Raw genomic sequence first — 17,661 nt, forward strand, 5'->3', positions numbered from 1 at the left:
TCTCACTATAGCAGATGACGAACTTTGAATTTAAAAAAACCTGGAATTAAAAATCTAGTTTAATGCAAACCATGCAACTATTGTCCATTGTTGTAAGTATCCTTCCGGCTCATGAATGTCCTTTAGGGAATGCAGCCTGCTATTCTTTCCTGGTCTGGCCTACTTGTGACTCCAACAATGTGGTTGACTCTTAGCTGCCTCTGAAGTGGTCTACTGAGCCATTCAGTTCAATGCTGGCAATAAATGCTGGTGCCCACATCATGAATGAATAAAAACAATGTAATGAATTATTCCAGAATGCAGGGAATACATCCATTTTGAGTTGGTGAGCATATGCAGGCACAGAGCACATTGGGCTTTGCAACATCAATGTGTCAGATCCAGTGGGTCATTGATTATACCCATGTGGTCATTAAGGTATTGACGAACTAGCCATCAGATTGTTCAAACAGAAAACAGGATGTCCTGTGACCACAGGAAACATATCCTGCAGCTGTCTGCTTGGTGCTTGGGTATCATGGTTCCTTCTTCCTGCAAGAATCTCAGGTACTGCACCTCTTCAGTGCAATATCCAGCTCTGTAAGCGATTGCTGAAGGATATGAGTTAGCCCTTGATGAAGGGGCTGCTGATGTCTGTTCATTACGCAGACAAGAATGAGGAGAGAAGCCACAACCAGAGATACTTAATGACACAAACTGGCTTTGAACAGACAATTAGTATCTTGAAGATGTGTTTCTTTTGGGTTGACTGCTCTCCAGTAGAAACTGGCCAGGGTGTCTCAAATTGTAGTCATTTGCTCCGCAATGAAGAAGCCGATCTGGAATTCCATTGTTCCTTGGAGGAAATTGGAGAAAAGGAAAACAAAGGGAGCACTATAGGATGCTGGTGCCCAGGCCTTATGACAATCATCAGGCTGGCATGGCTGCTGAGGCCACACTAATTCAGCAATGTTCCATTAAGCTGTTCTCAGCTCCAAGAATCTGCAATGCAACTTCTTTCAGACAGAGAAATTATTCACTCAACACACATTTCTGACTAATACCGTTTGTTCTCAAACTCATTGAGACTAAGCTCTCCACCTTCAATATTCTTCCATATGACAAAACATTGAACCATACCAAAACACAGTAGAAATAAGTGACCAAATAAAGATGGGAAGCTTCACCCATCGGGTGATCCTCATCCTACGTTCCTGTGGCTCAGGGAGAACTGGAGTCACCCTACTCTGTTGCACTTTCATCTGGCTGTGATGCCATTGTAAATATGCTGGGCTTGGATGTACCTACATGGGCTCCTCCACCATGGGTTTCCGTACCTGCTCCATTGCAAGGGTAGCTTTTTGGCATGGATGAATCCACCATCAAAGGGGCGAGGAGGTCAGTTATGAGGCCAGTAGCCCTTTCAGCAACCTCCTTGACTACCTCAACACTCTGGCATGCTGGATGAGGCTATTGGATGGGGTGGAGCAGGCAGTCGCACGAACCACTTCTGTATTATTGTGTTTGAATTCTCCAAGATAGACAAAGAGGACACATCTGTTTCCACAGCTAAACAAGAGCTTCATTTGCAGTGCTTTTAAAACACCTCCTTGCTTCAGCTTAGTTCCTGTAACTACACCTAGGATTGACTAACAGTGCAGATAAGAGTCACTAGACACATATAATCAAGTACTGAACAATTAACCAATTAAATGCAACATCTTTTCTCTTTTCAAAACTAAAGGACCTTCTTTTTTAGGCTGACCATCTAAATGGAATATGACCACAAAGAAAAGCTCATTAGAAATTGCAGAACTTGTACACCCATTGAACAATTTGTTAAACCAAGTCCCATATCGTGCAACTGATTGAATGGCCACACAAACCGTAGCAACAAATTGAAGCAGACATTTTTGGAGACGTGCAAGTAGCCTATAGTGATCAAGTGAACATTTGTATATGGCCAAAAATCAATTCAACAATTTCCATAACCTTCATTTTGGTCATTGGCTCATCCCACCCCCTCTTGCTCAGCCAGCACTCCCAAGCCAAATGTAGACTTCAGCTGAACTGAGCGGAGTGTGTCCGTGTGAGTAAATAGCACAGCGACATGATCAAATAGTGCGGGGCCTCTGCTGAGGATACTGAAGATGGTTATGGTGGGATATTGTGCTCTCCCTTTGCTTCAGACTCTGTGTTGATCACAAGAATGGAGGGGAATGAGAGCTCATGCTACTCAGCTGGTGTATTGGCACAATCAACCTTGTACCTGAGGACACCACAAGATGCATTGCAAATATTGGACAGGACAGTCCTTCAGTTCCTTCACCTGGAGATGGAGCTATTGAATGACCCTGTTCTGTACAGCCCCCATCTCACCTCCACCTGTGGCCTGCTGTAATGAATACCAATGTAACATCCAGTGCCTATTACTGCACTGGTGTCAGGTTGTGTAGGTCCCTCACACCATCACCCCTGTTGAGACATCTTGCAACTGCTGTGAACTCTCCTTACCTGCAGGAAGAAGAGAGAAACATATCTGAAAGACCTGAGAACTTTGGACATTAATTTTTTGGAATGGCATAGTCAAAGCATGAACTCGTAGCCTTGAACTATAAAGGGCAGGACATGTACACTTGGGCCTTGATAGTGTTTGGATTGGTCGGCTTGAAGTCTGGGAGTTTTCAAGTCATGGAGGCATTCAGATGAGGGAAAATGTCAGCTATCTCTGGGGCAACCTAAAATGTGCAGCTGGGCCTGGACATAACAAAGAATATCAAAACACCAGTCCAGAGATCAAGGAGGGCAGCAGGTGTAGGGATTAAATTGGATAACTCCTGAAAACATGGATCATAATGTGCAATTAATCCGTGTCTGATCGCACTTCAAATAGAATGGCAACTTCATGTTGCCTGCTCTCTTCCATGATATCTTTGGAAAAGCTTACACTCCCTGACCTGTTGTTTAGCTGGACTGTATACATTCTGCTAAAGGTAAGGTGCATCATTACTGCTGGTGCTGCCAGGATCATTCTGAATATTGCACAGTGGAAGAATCAGCAATGACTGACCAATGTGGGGGGTAGCCTTCATATTTTCAGATCCAACACTAGGGGCTATGCTGGAACAGATGGAAAGAAGGAGAGATATCCTGAACTGAGGAGTACTAATGACCTGCAGACACAGGTACAGAAGATAGTAGGGGAGATCAACAGCAGGAGTGTAACTCCGAGGGTTATACAATGCAGGAAGAAGTATAATGATCTCATACAAGTTGTCAAGGTCAGTAAAGGCATCTTCAAATGACATATCCTATCTACTGCAGCAGTAGCTTCAGGCAATGCTGAATTCAGTACATTCTGATCGCTCACCTACAACATTCTGTATCAATCGAGATTCGTATGTAACATGTATCGCTTCACTTCACCCTTAGCACTGTTGTAAACATCACACCCACATCTTAACACTTGCACTCAATAATAACTATTTAACCATGTCAGTCACATCACCCACACTGACCGCACATTACTCACTGACACACTTCCTTTATCCAGCAGGACAACAGAAATGAATGGAAGGAGGAGGGCTTATCTGCACATTCTAATTCCCTTGGACGAGAAAGTGCTGGCAATTGTAGAAATGCTATTGATGCAGCCATGGGCCTCAGTAAGGCTGAAGCAATTAAGAATGAGATGTAGATGGATAGATACTCAGACTCAATCTGACCTCTCTCATCTCTTCAACCTTCCATCTCTTTCGATTTATTAGCATTCACTCCTGACTTTCTCTTCATCCTGACCAAACCCAAACCCTTATTCCCTTTTCATTTCAGCCACTCAGAAACAGGAAGCTGCCCTGGTGGTGGAAGAAGAATATTTTAGAAAATGAAGGTGAAAAGGACAGACTACTGGATTTCAACAGTGATAGCTAACAGCTCATTACTGACACTTTGCATTATTTAAAGATTAGCACAGTGAGACGCAAGATAAAACTGCATTGGAGCCAGACCTGGGGGAAAGCCTAGCACTTATCAGAGAGTGACATTGCACACTAGTTGCAGAAGACTCAGATGAGAACTTCAATAAATCATTCTACTGAAGACAGCTGAAAGGTGGATGTAACATGCTTGGAACACTAGGATTCCTATAGAAAAGCCTCCTAGCCCTTTAATGTCACAGACCAAAATGGAATAGAACACCAGCTTGGCACAAGATTTTGCACAGAGAATAGACATCAACCTATCAGCAACTTATATTTGAGGCAACCCCTATGAACACAATTGTGGAACTAACCATGATGTGGTATTTGATGGATAATGTCTGAGATTCTATTCCAAAACACAGGCAGAAATCACCCAGTTCCTGAATGCTGCAAAGAAAGCTCTGCCTGAGGCCATCATTGCTCTGGATGCCAGTGTATAATGGGACTTCAAAGGAATTGCAGACCTCCAGCAAAACCCTTCTCTAAAGGATTCTAGGATTGCTGAGGAACCAGCCCTGGGGGGTGATGTTGGCACTATGAAGCACAAACCTGCTGTCCACTTTCAAGAGGACTGCATTTCTATTCCTTCCCTGCCACTCTGCCAGTATCCTTACTGATGCCAGATTGCTGCCACCCACGCTGAGGTGTTGCAGTCCAAAGCTGAGCCCTCAATAGTCAGAGTCACTCAAGGTTGTTTCCAAGAACATTTTCTGCCTTCTCCATTGAAAGTCAACAGCCTATTACCTGCCACATTATGGCCACTGGGGAAGTATTGCTGAGGACAGGGAAAGGAACACAAAGTTTTACAATCATACTGTCATAAAGCATGGAAATAGACCCTTCAGTTCATCGAGTCCACACCAAACATGTCCCCAAATTAAATTAATCTCACCCGCTTGCATTCTGCCCATATCCTTCCAGACTTTTCCTATTCACGTACTTATGCAAATGACTTTTAGACATTGTAACCATACCTACATCCACCAGTTCCTTTGGTAGTTCAATCCACACATTGACTATTCTCTGTGTAAAAGTCACACTAGAGAAATTCATAAATGTGATTTGTTTATTTTGTATGTGGCATGTCTTGACTTAGTTTATACATTTGGATTTGAATATGTACGGTATTTGTGTTGATTTATTTTGGCATTGTGGGAAAAGAGGAAGATATCACATTCAGTGACAGAAGGAGGGAAAATTGTGGAGGATTATGAATGAGGAATTGGAGTGAGAATACCGGTCTGACTTGTGGATAATTTATTCACATAAAATATTAGAGTATGAAGGACTGCGTTCAAGATATTCGGTTTTGACCCATATGAGACACTGCCTATAGTCACACAACAACTGCACAATGAGCGAGTGAAATAACTATCTCTCAAAGTACGTGGCCAAGTTCACAGTTGGTATATGCAAGATCATGTTTGTGGCAACACAAATTAAAATTAAATTAAATTAAGCACAAATTAAATTGTAGCAAATGTTTGCAAACCCTCATTCAACTGCTTGTCATTGGCAAGAGGGAATTATGGGAAGTCATCTCTCTGTGTAGAAAGAGTTCCAGTAACCTTTCTTATGCAGTCATGTGTTGCAGAATGTGAGATGTTGCGTATATCCCCAGCATTAGCCTAAAACAAGCAAAGTGCATCGAAGTACAAAGTAGCATATGTCTTCATGTCCAAAGTTTCTTGCCGTCCTCTGAGATTGGGGCTGTGGCTCCAGCAGGAGGCAGGTTTCTGTGTTGACTACATTAGTGATGCAGAGATGGCATGAACATGTGTAGGTAGTGACATTGTTCTCTGAACACCTTTGTTCATATTTGGCCCCCTACTGAGAACCCCCCTACCCTTTTCTCTCTCTCTTTCCCTCCTTCAGCAGCCTCTCCTGTTCTACACGATCACTGCTTATTCTCTTGATTATACCTAATTCAAGAAGTCATTCATAATTCCAGCAGAAAGTCTGTCCAGGCCATCTTAGCTGCAAGCAACTTGATTCAGCACTGGATATTAAATGAACAAAACAGTACTTCAGCATCATTGTAGAGTATTCAAACATTATAGACAAATGTAAGAAAGTTCCATAAATATGTAGATCTATATAAAACCAAAAAAAACTAAACATTTTTAGCAATTAACGAAGGTGCATGTTTCATAAGTTATGCTGTACTCAAAAGGTTAAGGATGTTCCTTTCCATTTTAATGATGTATACCAATTGCAAAACATATGTATTGGCTGTTAGTAGTAATGGGAGGGAGGCGGTGCTTGTTCATGTTGTTTAATACCGGTATTGTGTCAGCTGTATGAGGTTAGCAGAGGGCATAGGCAGGAGTCTGGACCTTTAAAGTAGTAACTCTAGCATCAAGACAGCATTGCACACTAACTTTGTAATGATGTTAGTGGTGTTAGAAATTGCCTGCTCTGCATCCTGCCAGCAGTTATTAGGTGTTCACAGGCAGCTAAGCTGGAATATAAATATGGTGCCCAGTACATTTACTGTCTGAAATGTGTATGCGTGTCATAGATGCTATTTCAGTACTCTAAGAAGCCTAGTATTATTCAAAAGAAAGCTACAACACAGCCCAATTTCATTTATCTGAACCTTTATTACATCCAAATTTCTTTCCGAAACATACTTTTAGTGCATTCTAAAAGAACAAAATAAAAAGTCTATAAAAGAATATTCCAATTAAGTTTTGCAACTTACAAGCTTTTCAACATTGTCATAACTGATGAATGTTTTTAATAGTTTTCATGTAAACAACCAATTTTATCAATGGGTTTAGAACCTAGAGTCCTGATGAACCAGAAACAAAAGCAGAAATTGTTGGAAAAGCTCAGCAATTCTGGCAGCATCTGTGAAGAGAAATCAGAGTTAACATTTCAGGTCAATGACCCTTCCTAGGAAAATGTGGATTTTCTTTCAGAAGATGGGGTGGGAGAAGAGGATAACAAGTAAACCATAGGTGGAGATAGAGCCCAAAGAAAGAGACAGACAAAGGAGTGCATACCAATCTGACTAGGAGGGTGAATAGCTGTTAATGGAGACTGTCAATGGCTAACAATGGGTTGAGTGTAATAGCAGACTGTGATTACAAGGCCTGGTGTGTGGGAGTGGGGGCTAGGACATAGGAGAGTTCAAGCCCTAAAGTTATTGAAGTCAATATTAAGTCCAGAATGCTGCAGGGACCCCAAGCAGAAAATGAGGTGCTGTTCTTTTAACTTACACTGAGCTTCGCTGGAGCATTGCGGCAGGTCTGAGACAGAGATATTGGCCAGGGACAGGGTGGTGTGTTGCAGTGGCAGGCAACAAGAAGTTCAGGGTCATGTTTGTTGGCAGAATGCGGATGTTCCCCAATGTAGAGGAGACCACGTTGTGAGCAGCAAATACAATAGACTAGATTGTGTGAAGATCAGAATCTCTATAGTGTAGAAACAGGCCCTGCGAACCAACAAGTCCACACCGGCCTTCCGAACAGTAACCCACCCAGACACATTCCCCTACCCTATATTTACTCCTGACTAATGCACCTAACACTATGGGCAATTTAGCATGGCCAATTCACACAACCAGCACATCTTTGGATTGCAGAAGGAAACCGGAGCACCTGGAGGGAACCCGTACTGACATGGGCAGAATGTGTAAACTCCACACAGGCAGTTGCCTGAGGTAGGAATCAAACCTGTGTCCCTGGCGCTGTGAGGCAGCAGTGCTAACCACTGAGCCACTGTGCCACCCACTGAAGTGCAGGTAAAGTGTTAATGAACTAGAGTTTGTCAAAAGCACATTTTGTTTGAACTATTAGTCAAACTGTATGAGTAATTTGAGACATGACATGTGGTAGTGTAGCATGCTTGTGAGGAAAGCAGTGACTTAGACCTATAGTTCAAACAGCTTTGCACCACTGAGATTTTTCTTGCCTCATGTCTGGATCTGTGTCGACTAATTGATAGAGATTGATTGCTATGATTAGTCAGCTCCTTATTGTTGAACACATGAGTCCAGGATTATAGAAAGGACATTGTTATTTTCCATCTAGCAATTCCTGTCACTACCAGTGAAGAGAAAGTTAGTTGTTATTACCATTTGTAAGTGCACATTTGTGCAAAACTATTTCCCACTGATTACAGGTTTTATTGATTCTCAGCTTTTTAAAAAATCAATATTTATGAAGGTTTAAAAATTGAGCAAGAGGAATGCTTTCACATTTAACTTTATTTAATCATATGCAATTTTGCTAGAGAAATGATTTCTTAAATGAAAGCAAAAATATTAACACTTTGTTTTTCTTTCTCATTCTTTCTAAGTGATTCTCTTTTTATCCACAGAGCATGTAGACAACCTGATGGCAGTTATTTTAACTTCATGATTTTAATTTCAAGTGATGCAGTCCTAAGTCAGGATGCACATCAAACATTTAACTTAACATGATACCGACTGAGAAGGAGTCAAATTGGAGGAAAAAACTTTTAGCAATCAGGTAATTAAAGAATGTTGCAACAATATGTAAGATATTAATACAAAGTTTAGTCGATTTCGAAAGATCCTTTCCATGTTATTAGTTATCTTTCAATGCCAGACCAAATTGCAAAGTGTGACAGTTAATCTTATCCACAAAACATCACGGTGAGATTGTTACATAATGAAGTTGAAATTTAAGGAACAGCTCTTTGGGTGGAATTATCCCATGCATCATGTGATGGAGGCAACTGTGAGGAAGTTGAGAAAATATGGTGAGAAAGAATACAATCAGATTTCCAACATTGAGAAAATGTTCCTGACCTTACCCTTAAGGATTAAACAGCAAGTTCTGAAACACGCTACTGAATGATTACTACATTATTTCCATGTACTTGCATCTCATTAATAGTGTTTTCATTCTGTTCAATAATGTTATTGTCCATCATGAACTTAATCTTTTCCCTCACTTGAGCTAATCTTACTAGATTGAATCTGTAAGGGTAATGTTCGATAGGTAACGCATTCCCTATGTTGACATTACGAACAGTCAAAGCCACTTTACCTGACCTTTAACCACAAATTGATTCTGTATAAGCCTTCATAAATCACCTCAGTAGTTATCTGCAAGATGAAATATGATGTTATCAAACCTTTTAAGCACCTCCATGTTTTCAAATTTAATCAATAGAGGATTAACTTTTGAATTTTGATTCATCAGCAATTTATCTCATATTACTGTTTTCCCCCAATCACTTCCATTGCCATTAGTACACTTTTCTCCTCACTATTATCACTATCATAATATTCTTTCAACATATTAATGAGTCATACTCACTGATTGTTTTCATACATCAGAAGTAACACTACATAATTAACATCATCAAGTCTCTTTTTGATATGATCAGGTCCAATAAACCTTGCTACTAATGGCTCCACAGAGACAGAAAATGACACTAACACCTTCTCTCATAGTAACAATATTTTGAACTTAGTTCTTTTCACTGTGTTTAGTTTTCATTGTCTCTTGACCATCCTTGAAATGCTTTTGAATCAGCTCTGTTCAGTTTATCTCTGAAATTGAAAGCAAAGGTTGGAAGCATAGTTTTTGAGCATTGGTTTCTCAAATTTTCTTTAATTATTTTAAGTAGTTCTCTCACTTGAAATCAAAAGGATTAAATTCTGTGGACTCATTTGTAACATCCCTAGTTAAAAGGAAGAAGAAATGAATTCCTTTTATCCCAATCATTAGAATATTCTTGGCAATAATCTCTAATCATGATGTCCAGAGTTCGATGCTATCTTTCCAATGAAATTTGAGATTGTGGATGATATGCAGAAGATGTATATTGTTTTATTCCCAAACTAGTTATCATTTGTTTTAACATTTGTTTGTGACATAAAATTTGAATCAGGACCTGATTGTATTTCTTTAGGTAATCCACATCTTACTAAAAAAAACTAACATTTCCACTACTGCTTTTGCAGTAATTTTCTCAAAAGGCACTGTTTCAAGAAATGGTTTCAAGAGCATTAAAAGTTACTTGTTCCCATTTCTAGTTTTAGGTAGAGGGTCATAATATTTAATTTAGACCCTGCTGAACAATTCTTCAAAAGCTGATAACAAAATTAAAGGGGCAGATTTCCCAATGTGTATAACATATCTGGCAAAATTTGACTACATCTTTATTTTATGGCCAATAAAATGTTTTAATATTTTAGCCTGTGTCTTCCTACTACTTTAGTGACTTGTCATTGGAACATTGTGAGCCACTTGTGAAATTATGAAATGATGCTCTAATTGGACTATCTGATGGCCCACTGCCCATTTCTAACTCCCAGTTTCCTCATACATCCCTTTAGGATTTTAACCAAACATTTCTGGTTTGGAACTTCTAAACTAAACTCTTTACATCGATGTAATCTATTTCTTAACTGCTTTAAACTATCTCCCTTTCTAAGGACAAACTGTTTCATACGTTTAGCTTCGGTCAAGATTTCCACAAACTGCCCAACCCAAAAAAGCTTTCTCTCAGTGTTTCCCCAAGACAATAAAACAGAACACCCAAGAACCCATAACAGAAAGCCTAATACATTACACTGCTTACTTTGTTCACTCATAAAACTCAACATAAACAATTTCCCATTATGCTCCAAGAATAAATCTCTCATACTGTATTAAAAAAAAGTCATAGTTGCAGAAATATTTACATATTAATCATCAAATTCCTTCAGTCAGACATACCAAAACCTACATGAGACTAATTTAAATCCTCACATTAAAATATATGATATTACAATATAGATAAATTACAAATCTTAAATGACAGGAGCTAGCTTCGCCTCATTTCTATATAACTTCCTGTTCTCCCTGCATTCCGTGAGAAACTAGATGGCGACAATTCCCGATATGAATGTAAACGTATTTACATAACCTACAGATTGCCACTTGCTTCTCTGGACCTTCATCCAGCTCCACCATCACCTTCATTCTTCTGCATGCTCCATAGAAACCATTCTCTTTCTCACTTCCATCATGCAATTGATCATTGCCAAACCATCAACTTCTTCACATCATTATAGCTGTTTCAGCTCACACACCATTTCAGCCCTTTAGAATTCACTTTGGAATTCACAGATTCTTATGAGTTGTATGCGTTTGCTTTGAATGCATAGACATATGTAAGGTCTTAAGCATTTTCACATGATGCAGCTTATGTCTCTTTGTTTACTTTCTTAGTGCTCCCTTGTGATTTCCAGGCTGCCTGCTTCTTTTTAGTTCAAAGTGAGAGGGAGATGGTTTGTCACTGGTTAAAGCACTGCACAGTCAAGGGGGTGGACATGCTACATCAATGCCACACATACAAGAAGTACAGCTTTCACAACACATGCATTGCATGTGCCTCAACTAAACAACAACAACACCACATGTGTTCAGTCTAGTGAAGGAGAACTGTGGTCAATCAGGAATTACTGCCACACTCAGTTAAGAGCACCTCTCATCTCAGTTCAGCAGGTTGCCCATGGTCAGTCAGGTGCTTTGTCCAACTAGAGTCCAGTGAGCAGTGTTGTTGCCATCCAATATTTGGGCCACAGTCAGACTTGTTTAAATTGCAATCCGTACAGGCATTACAAGTCTATGAAGACATTTATCCGGGGTCTGGGTCATTCACAGTCAAGGCTATTATTCCAAGTCAGACTGGGCGTGGCCCCGGTCAGTCCTAAGGGTTTTGATATTGATGGGCAGGGGCATCATCAGGAGGCAGTATAATCAGTCCTGGCGCAAGGGGACAGGTCAGTTCAGGGATTGAAGATCATTAGATTGGGTCACTGTGGGGAATTTGGAGATAGGGAGAACTGCAGAGTCGATTAAGTGTGGAGCTGGAAAAAGCGCAGAAGTCAAGCAGCATCAGAAAGGTCAACTCCCCTGTTCCTCTGAGGCTGCTTGACCTGCTGTGCTTTTTCCAACTCTGCACTTTATCAGCTCAGGTGGGGAATGAAAATGGTGATGTGCAATTCCAGTTTGAAAAGTGGTATCTCATAAAGCAAGGGAAGGTCAGAAAATTATAGGAGGGTGGGGGAGGGGTTTACACTTTGTACAGTTACCCTGGCCTCAATATGTAAAAGGTGTAGGGCCAACAAGGTCATGACAACTTGCAAAATCATTGGGTTATAGGGTAAACAGAGATCACTATCAGTAAACTAAAGAGGACGAACAGGAACAGGGAGAGGCTGAAAAGTCATCAGGGATGTACGAAGAGGGACCAGTCAGCTCAGTTGGCTGGATGGCTGGTTGAGATGCAGAATGACACTAGTAACGTACATTCAATTCACATACCAGCTGAGGTAAACATGAAGGGTTTTCCTTCTTAACCTCTCCCCTCACCTGAGGTGTGGTGACCCCCAGGTCAAACCACTACCAATCATCTCTGTCTAACTATAGAGTAACCTTTTGGTGCAGTAAGACTATTGCAACTTTACTTTTAGGGAGAGTAACACAAAAGATATTGCCGAGGATGGGGGATGATTGTTAGTCTCAGGCACAGCCTGAAACTCAATCACACGGACACAAAGTTGAATCCTTGCCATCTTCGCACTAAACTCAACTAGATTTTAAGTCAGAATGGTTGTCACTGCATGCAAATTAGATGAATGGATGGAGTATATCATTGTTTTTCTCTACAGGGGTTAAATACAACAGCTTGCATGTGAGCTCGTGCTAGGAGCAATTGTATTAATTATACATCCATTGATCCTGTAATGTCACACATCAGTCATCAAATTGGATTCTACTCAAAGATCATTCTTTCGGCAGCTGTGAACATTACAAATTATGGCTTCAAGCAATCATAAAAGATTACATACTTTGCATCAATTGACTCCCTGTCATGTCAGATAGACAGAGCTAAGAAGAATCAAAAATTAAATCTAAACACAATGCTTCAGAGCTGCCACATTCCACACCTGACTGCATGTATGTGGAAACATGGTCTGTGATGTTCAAGGATGTTTTTGTTTTGGAAAAATACCAACATTTATCTTTCCCAATAGCACTTTTGTTCTATACTTGCACATAGCTACATAATTCAGAGCTCCTTATTCAGGCATGGCATTGAACTCATAAAGCACCCGAAGAACTGCAGGTGCAGGACTGAGGTAATATAAAGGCAGATTGTATGAGTTTCTTTCGACATGTAAAGGCAAAAGAGAGGCAAAAGTGGACATTGGCCTGCTGGAAAATGCCACTGGAGAGATAGTAATGGGAAACAAGGAAATGGCTGGGGAACTGAATAATTAGTTTGTTTCAGTCTTCACGATGGAAGACATGAGTAATATCCCAAAACTTCAAGAGGGTGCAGGGGCAGAGTTGAGTATGGTGGCTATCAGCAGGGAGAAGGTGCTAAAAGACTGAATGCCTGAAGGTGTAAATCACCAGGACCAGATGGACTACATCCCAGAGTTCGAAGAAAAATAGCTGAAGAGATAGCGGAGGCATTAGTGGTGATCTTTCAAGAATTGCTAGAATCAGGGAGGGTCCCAGAGGACTGGAAAATTGCTAACGTGACATCCCTGTTTAAAAAGGGAGTAGGGCAAGACAGAAAAAACAGACAGATTAGCTGAAGCTCGGTCATGGGTAAGATCCAAAAATTTGCAGGTTAGGTGAATTGACCATGCTAAATTGCCCGTAGTGTAAGGGGCAGGAGTAAAATGTAGGGGAATGGGTCTGGGTGGGTTTGCGCGTCGGTGTGGACTTGTTGGGCCAAAGGGCCTGTTCCCACGCTGTAAGTAATGTAATCCTGGAATCCACTCTGAAGGATGAAATTTCTGAATACTGGGAAGTGCACGGTTTCATCAAGGGGAGAACATGCCTGACAAATCTACTAGAATTCTTTGAGGAAGTAACAAGCATTTAGACCAAGGGCAGCCAATGGATGTTATATACCTGGACTTCAAGAAGGCCTTTGACAAGGTGCTGCACAGGAAGCTACTAAGCAAGAGAATGTCATGACAGGGTGTCAATGGTGTCAGAGACAAGGTGCTAGTATGGATAAAAACTTGGATGTTTGGCAAAAAGCAGAGAGTGGGGATAAAAGGGTCCTTCTCAGGATGGCAGCTGAAGACAAGTGGTGTTCTGCAAGGCTCAGTGTTGAGATCACAACTTTTCACTTTATACATTAACAATCTAGATGAAGGGACTGAGGGCATTCTGGCTAAGTTTGCAGATGATACAAAGATAGGTAAAGGGACAGGTAACATTGAGGATTTGAACAGGCTAGGAGACTGAGCAAAGAAGTGGCATATGCAGTACAACATGGGAAAGTGTGAGGTCATGCACTTTGGTCAGAAGAATAGAGGCATGGACTATTTTCTAAATGGGGAGAAAATTCAGAAGTCTTAAGTCCAAAGAGACTTGGGAGTTCTAGTCCAGGAGTCTCTCAAGCTAAACTTGCAGGTTGAGTCAGTAGTTAGGAAGGCAAATGCAATGATGGCATTTATTTTGACAGCATTTGAATATAAAAGCAGGGATGTACTTCTGAGGCTCTATAGGCTCTGGTCTGACCACATTTGGAGTATTGTACACAGTTTGGGGCCCCATATCACAAGAAGGATGTACAGGCTCTCGAACGTGGTCAGAGGATGTTCACGAGAATAGTCCCAGGAATGAAAGGCTTAACATATGAGCAACATTTGAGGACTCTGGGTTTATACTCAATGGAGTTAGAGGAGGAATCTAATTGAAACTTACAGAATACTGAATGGCCTAAATAGAGTGGATGTTGGGAAGATGTTTCCATTGATAGAAGAAACTAGAATCCGAGGGTATAGCCTTAGAGTGAAGGGAAGACTTTTTAGAACAGAGATAAGGAGAAACTTCTTCAGCTAGAAAGTGGTGAATTTATGGAATGCATTCCACACAAGGCTGTGGAAGTCAGGTGTATTTAAGACTGAGGTAGATAGGTTCTTGAGTATCAAGGGGATCAAAAATTACAGGAGAAAGCAGGAGAATGGAGTTGAGAAACTTATCAGGAGAAAGTGAGGACTGCAAATGCTGGAGATCAGAGTCGAAAAGTGTGGTGCTGGAAAAGCACAGCTGGTCAGGCAGCATCCGAGGAGCAGGAGAGTCTATGTTTTGAGCTGGAAGAGCATATGCTTGAAACGTCGATTCTCCTGCTTCTCAGATGCTGCCTGACCAGCTGTGTTTTTCTAGCACCCCACTTTTTAACTTGAGAAACTTATCCGTCATGATTGAATGGCGGAGCAGATACGATGGGCTGAATGGCTTGATTTCTGCTCCTGTGTCTTAAGGTCTCATGCTGGAAATCAGAAATAAAAATAGAAATTGTTGAAAAAAACTCCACGGGTTTGGCAGCATCTGTGGACAGAAAGCAGAGTTGACATTTCAGATCCTGTGACCCTTCTTTAGAACTGACTCTAGTTTGAAAAATATTGGTACATAAACTAAAGATAGCATGGGGGAGTGGGGTGGAGTAAACGACACATGGAGATGGAGCCCAGGCAGAACAACAATTGGGCAAAGGATGGGGACAGTTCACATCCTTTCTTTCTGGGAAGAAGCAGAGAGCTCTGAGACCATCCTGATGGTGAATGGACATGTCAAGGGATTGCATGTCCATGGTGAAGAGGAGGCACTAGAGCCTGCAACTGCAAGCCATCACCAGAAGAATTAGAGATGTAATTGGGAAGGGAATGGAAAGGAGAGAAAGAAATTGGAGTTAAGGTATGAAGAGATGGGTTCAGTGGGGCAGGAGCAGGCAGCAAAAGCAAGTCGAAGCAGGTTTTATGGGGTTGTGGCATTACAAGCTTAGAGGCAGTCGGGCGATGGATCACCAGATAAAATGTGATTAATGACTTTGGTGACACAGTAAACTGATGTTCGATCATGGGGCCATGATTGAGGGGAAGATGGAGGAGGTGTCCGAGAGCTGGTTCTCAGACTCCACTATGCAGAGATCTGTACGCCAGACAACAACTGCACCAAACATTGGACATTGACAAACAGTGACATTGGACTCTGTGAGTAGGTGGAGTCTTCATGCCACATTGTGTAAAGCAATACATGTCACTTCATTGTGATTGGTGTGAGTGATCAGAGAGCACAGTTATTGATCTGCTGTTCTGTTTCGGACATTTCCCATAGATTATCTGCTCATTCATCTAAGGTAGATCTAATAACTGAAGGATTCCTGTGGCACTTTGACATAGCAGATTAAAAGACGTCGGTTAGAGTTGAGAGTGTGTTGCTCAAAAAGCACAGCAGGGGTGCACGGTGGCTCAATGATTAGCACTACTGCCTCACAGCATCAAGGTCCCAGGTTCAATTCCAACCTTGGGTAACTGTCTGCATGGAGTTTGCACATTCTGTCCGCATCTGTGGGTGGGTTTCCTCCCACAGTCCAAAGATGTGCAGGTCAGGTGAATTGGCCATGCTAAATTGCCCATGGTGTTAGGTGCATTAGTCAGTGGGAAATGGGTCTGGATGGGCTACTCTTTGGAGGGTCAGTTTGGACTTGTTGGGCTGAAGGGCCTATTTCCACACTGTAAGTAACCTAATCTAGGCCTTCATCAGGCTCTGGCCCGAAACATTGATTCTCTTGGTCCTTGGATGCTGCCTGATCTGTTATGCTTTTCCAGCAATACACTCTCAACTGTGATCTCCAGCATCTGCAGACCTCACATTTTCCGAGACATCAGTTAGAACATTGTTACTAAAGTTGAATAGACAAATTTCTAATCATTAAGGGAATCAAGAGATATGGGCATAAGGCAGGAAAGGAATTGAGAATTAACAGATCAGCCATGATATCATTGAATGGCAGAGTGGACTCAATGGATTGAATGGCCTATTTCTGCTCCTATATCTTCTGGTCTTATGAACTAAAAGTTGACATGGGCCATGGTGGTTCATCAACTGATCTTCCCAGAAAACAAACACTTCATCAAAAAAATCAAAGAATTCAGCCTTGAAAAATTATGTTGAGACATGCTTAACTATATGTAAAAGTACCTTGCCGAAAGGAAATGTGATTTCTTATCTTGTAAAATGTTTAGTTTTTTTTGAGTGCAGAAATACTTTGAATGGTATGCAGAATTGTGACTTGGAATCTTCCACAAGAACCATGAAGAAGAATTTGGGAGCCTGACAGGGTCTGTGAACTGAAGTATAAAGAGATGATGAAACCAGACAGAACCACTCATGGAAGAGAGACTGGGATATAGTCAAGCAGGATGGATTACCAAAATGAAAAGTATAAAATGGGAGGTATTTTGAGATACCAACAGAAGAATTGGTTGACAGAACCCTTGAAGAGATGTTGCCTCAGCTATAGGGAAGCAAGGGCCAGAGCCATAGGACATATAGAGTCATAGAGTCATAGAGATGTACAGCATGGAAACAGAACCTTTGGTCCAGGCCTACATTAAGTGCCACTAGTTTACCATGTGTTGCTTAGATAATCTATTGTCACTGAAGAACATGATCTGCACTTGTGTGGCCTTCATTCAGTCACAAATTGGTTTTAAATGTCCAAACCTAATTATACAGGTGGAATTCAAGTTTCAATAAGACATTTTATTTAAAATATTAAGGACCTAAGTTTTGTGGAAGGTTCATGCTTATGGTTAGTTTGGAATTTCCAAGGTATTTTTTGCAGTGATGTTCCAGTTTTGTGCATTCAACAGCTCAGGTATTCAGCTCTTCTACTTTGATACCATTTTGTGGTACAC

The sequence above is a fragment of the Chiloscyllium plagiosum genome, chromosome 22, assembly GCF_004010195.1.
Source record: "Chiloscyllium plagiosum isolate BGI_BamShark_2017 chromosome 22, ASM401019v2, whole genome shotgun sequence".
Classification (NCBI taxonomy): Eukaryota; Metazoa; Chordata; class Chondrichthyes; order Orectolobiformes; family Hemiscylliidae; genus Chiloscyllium; species Chiloscyllium plagiosum.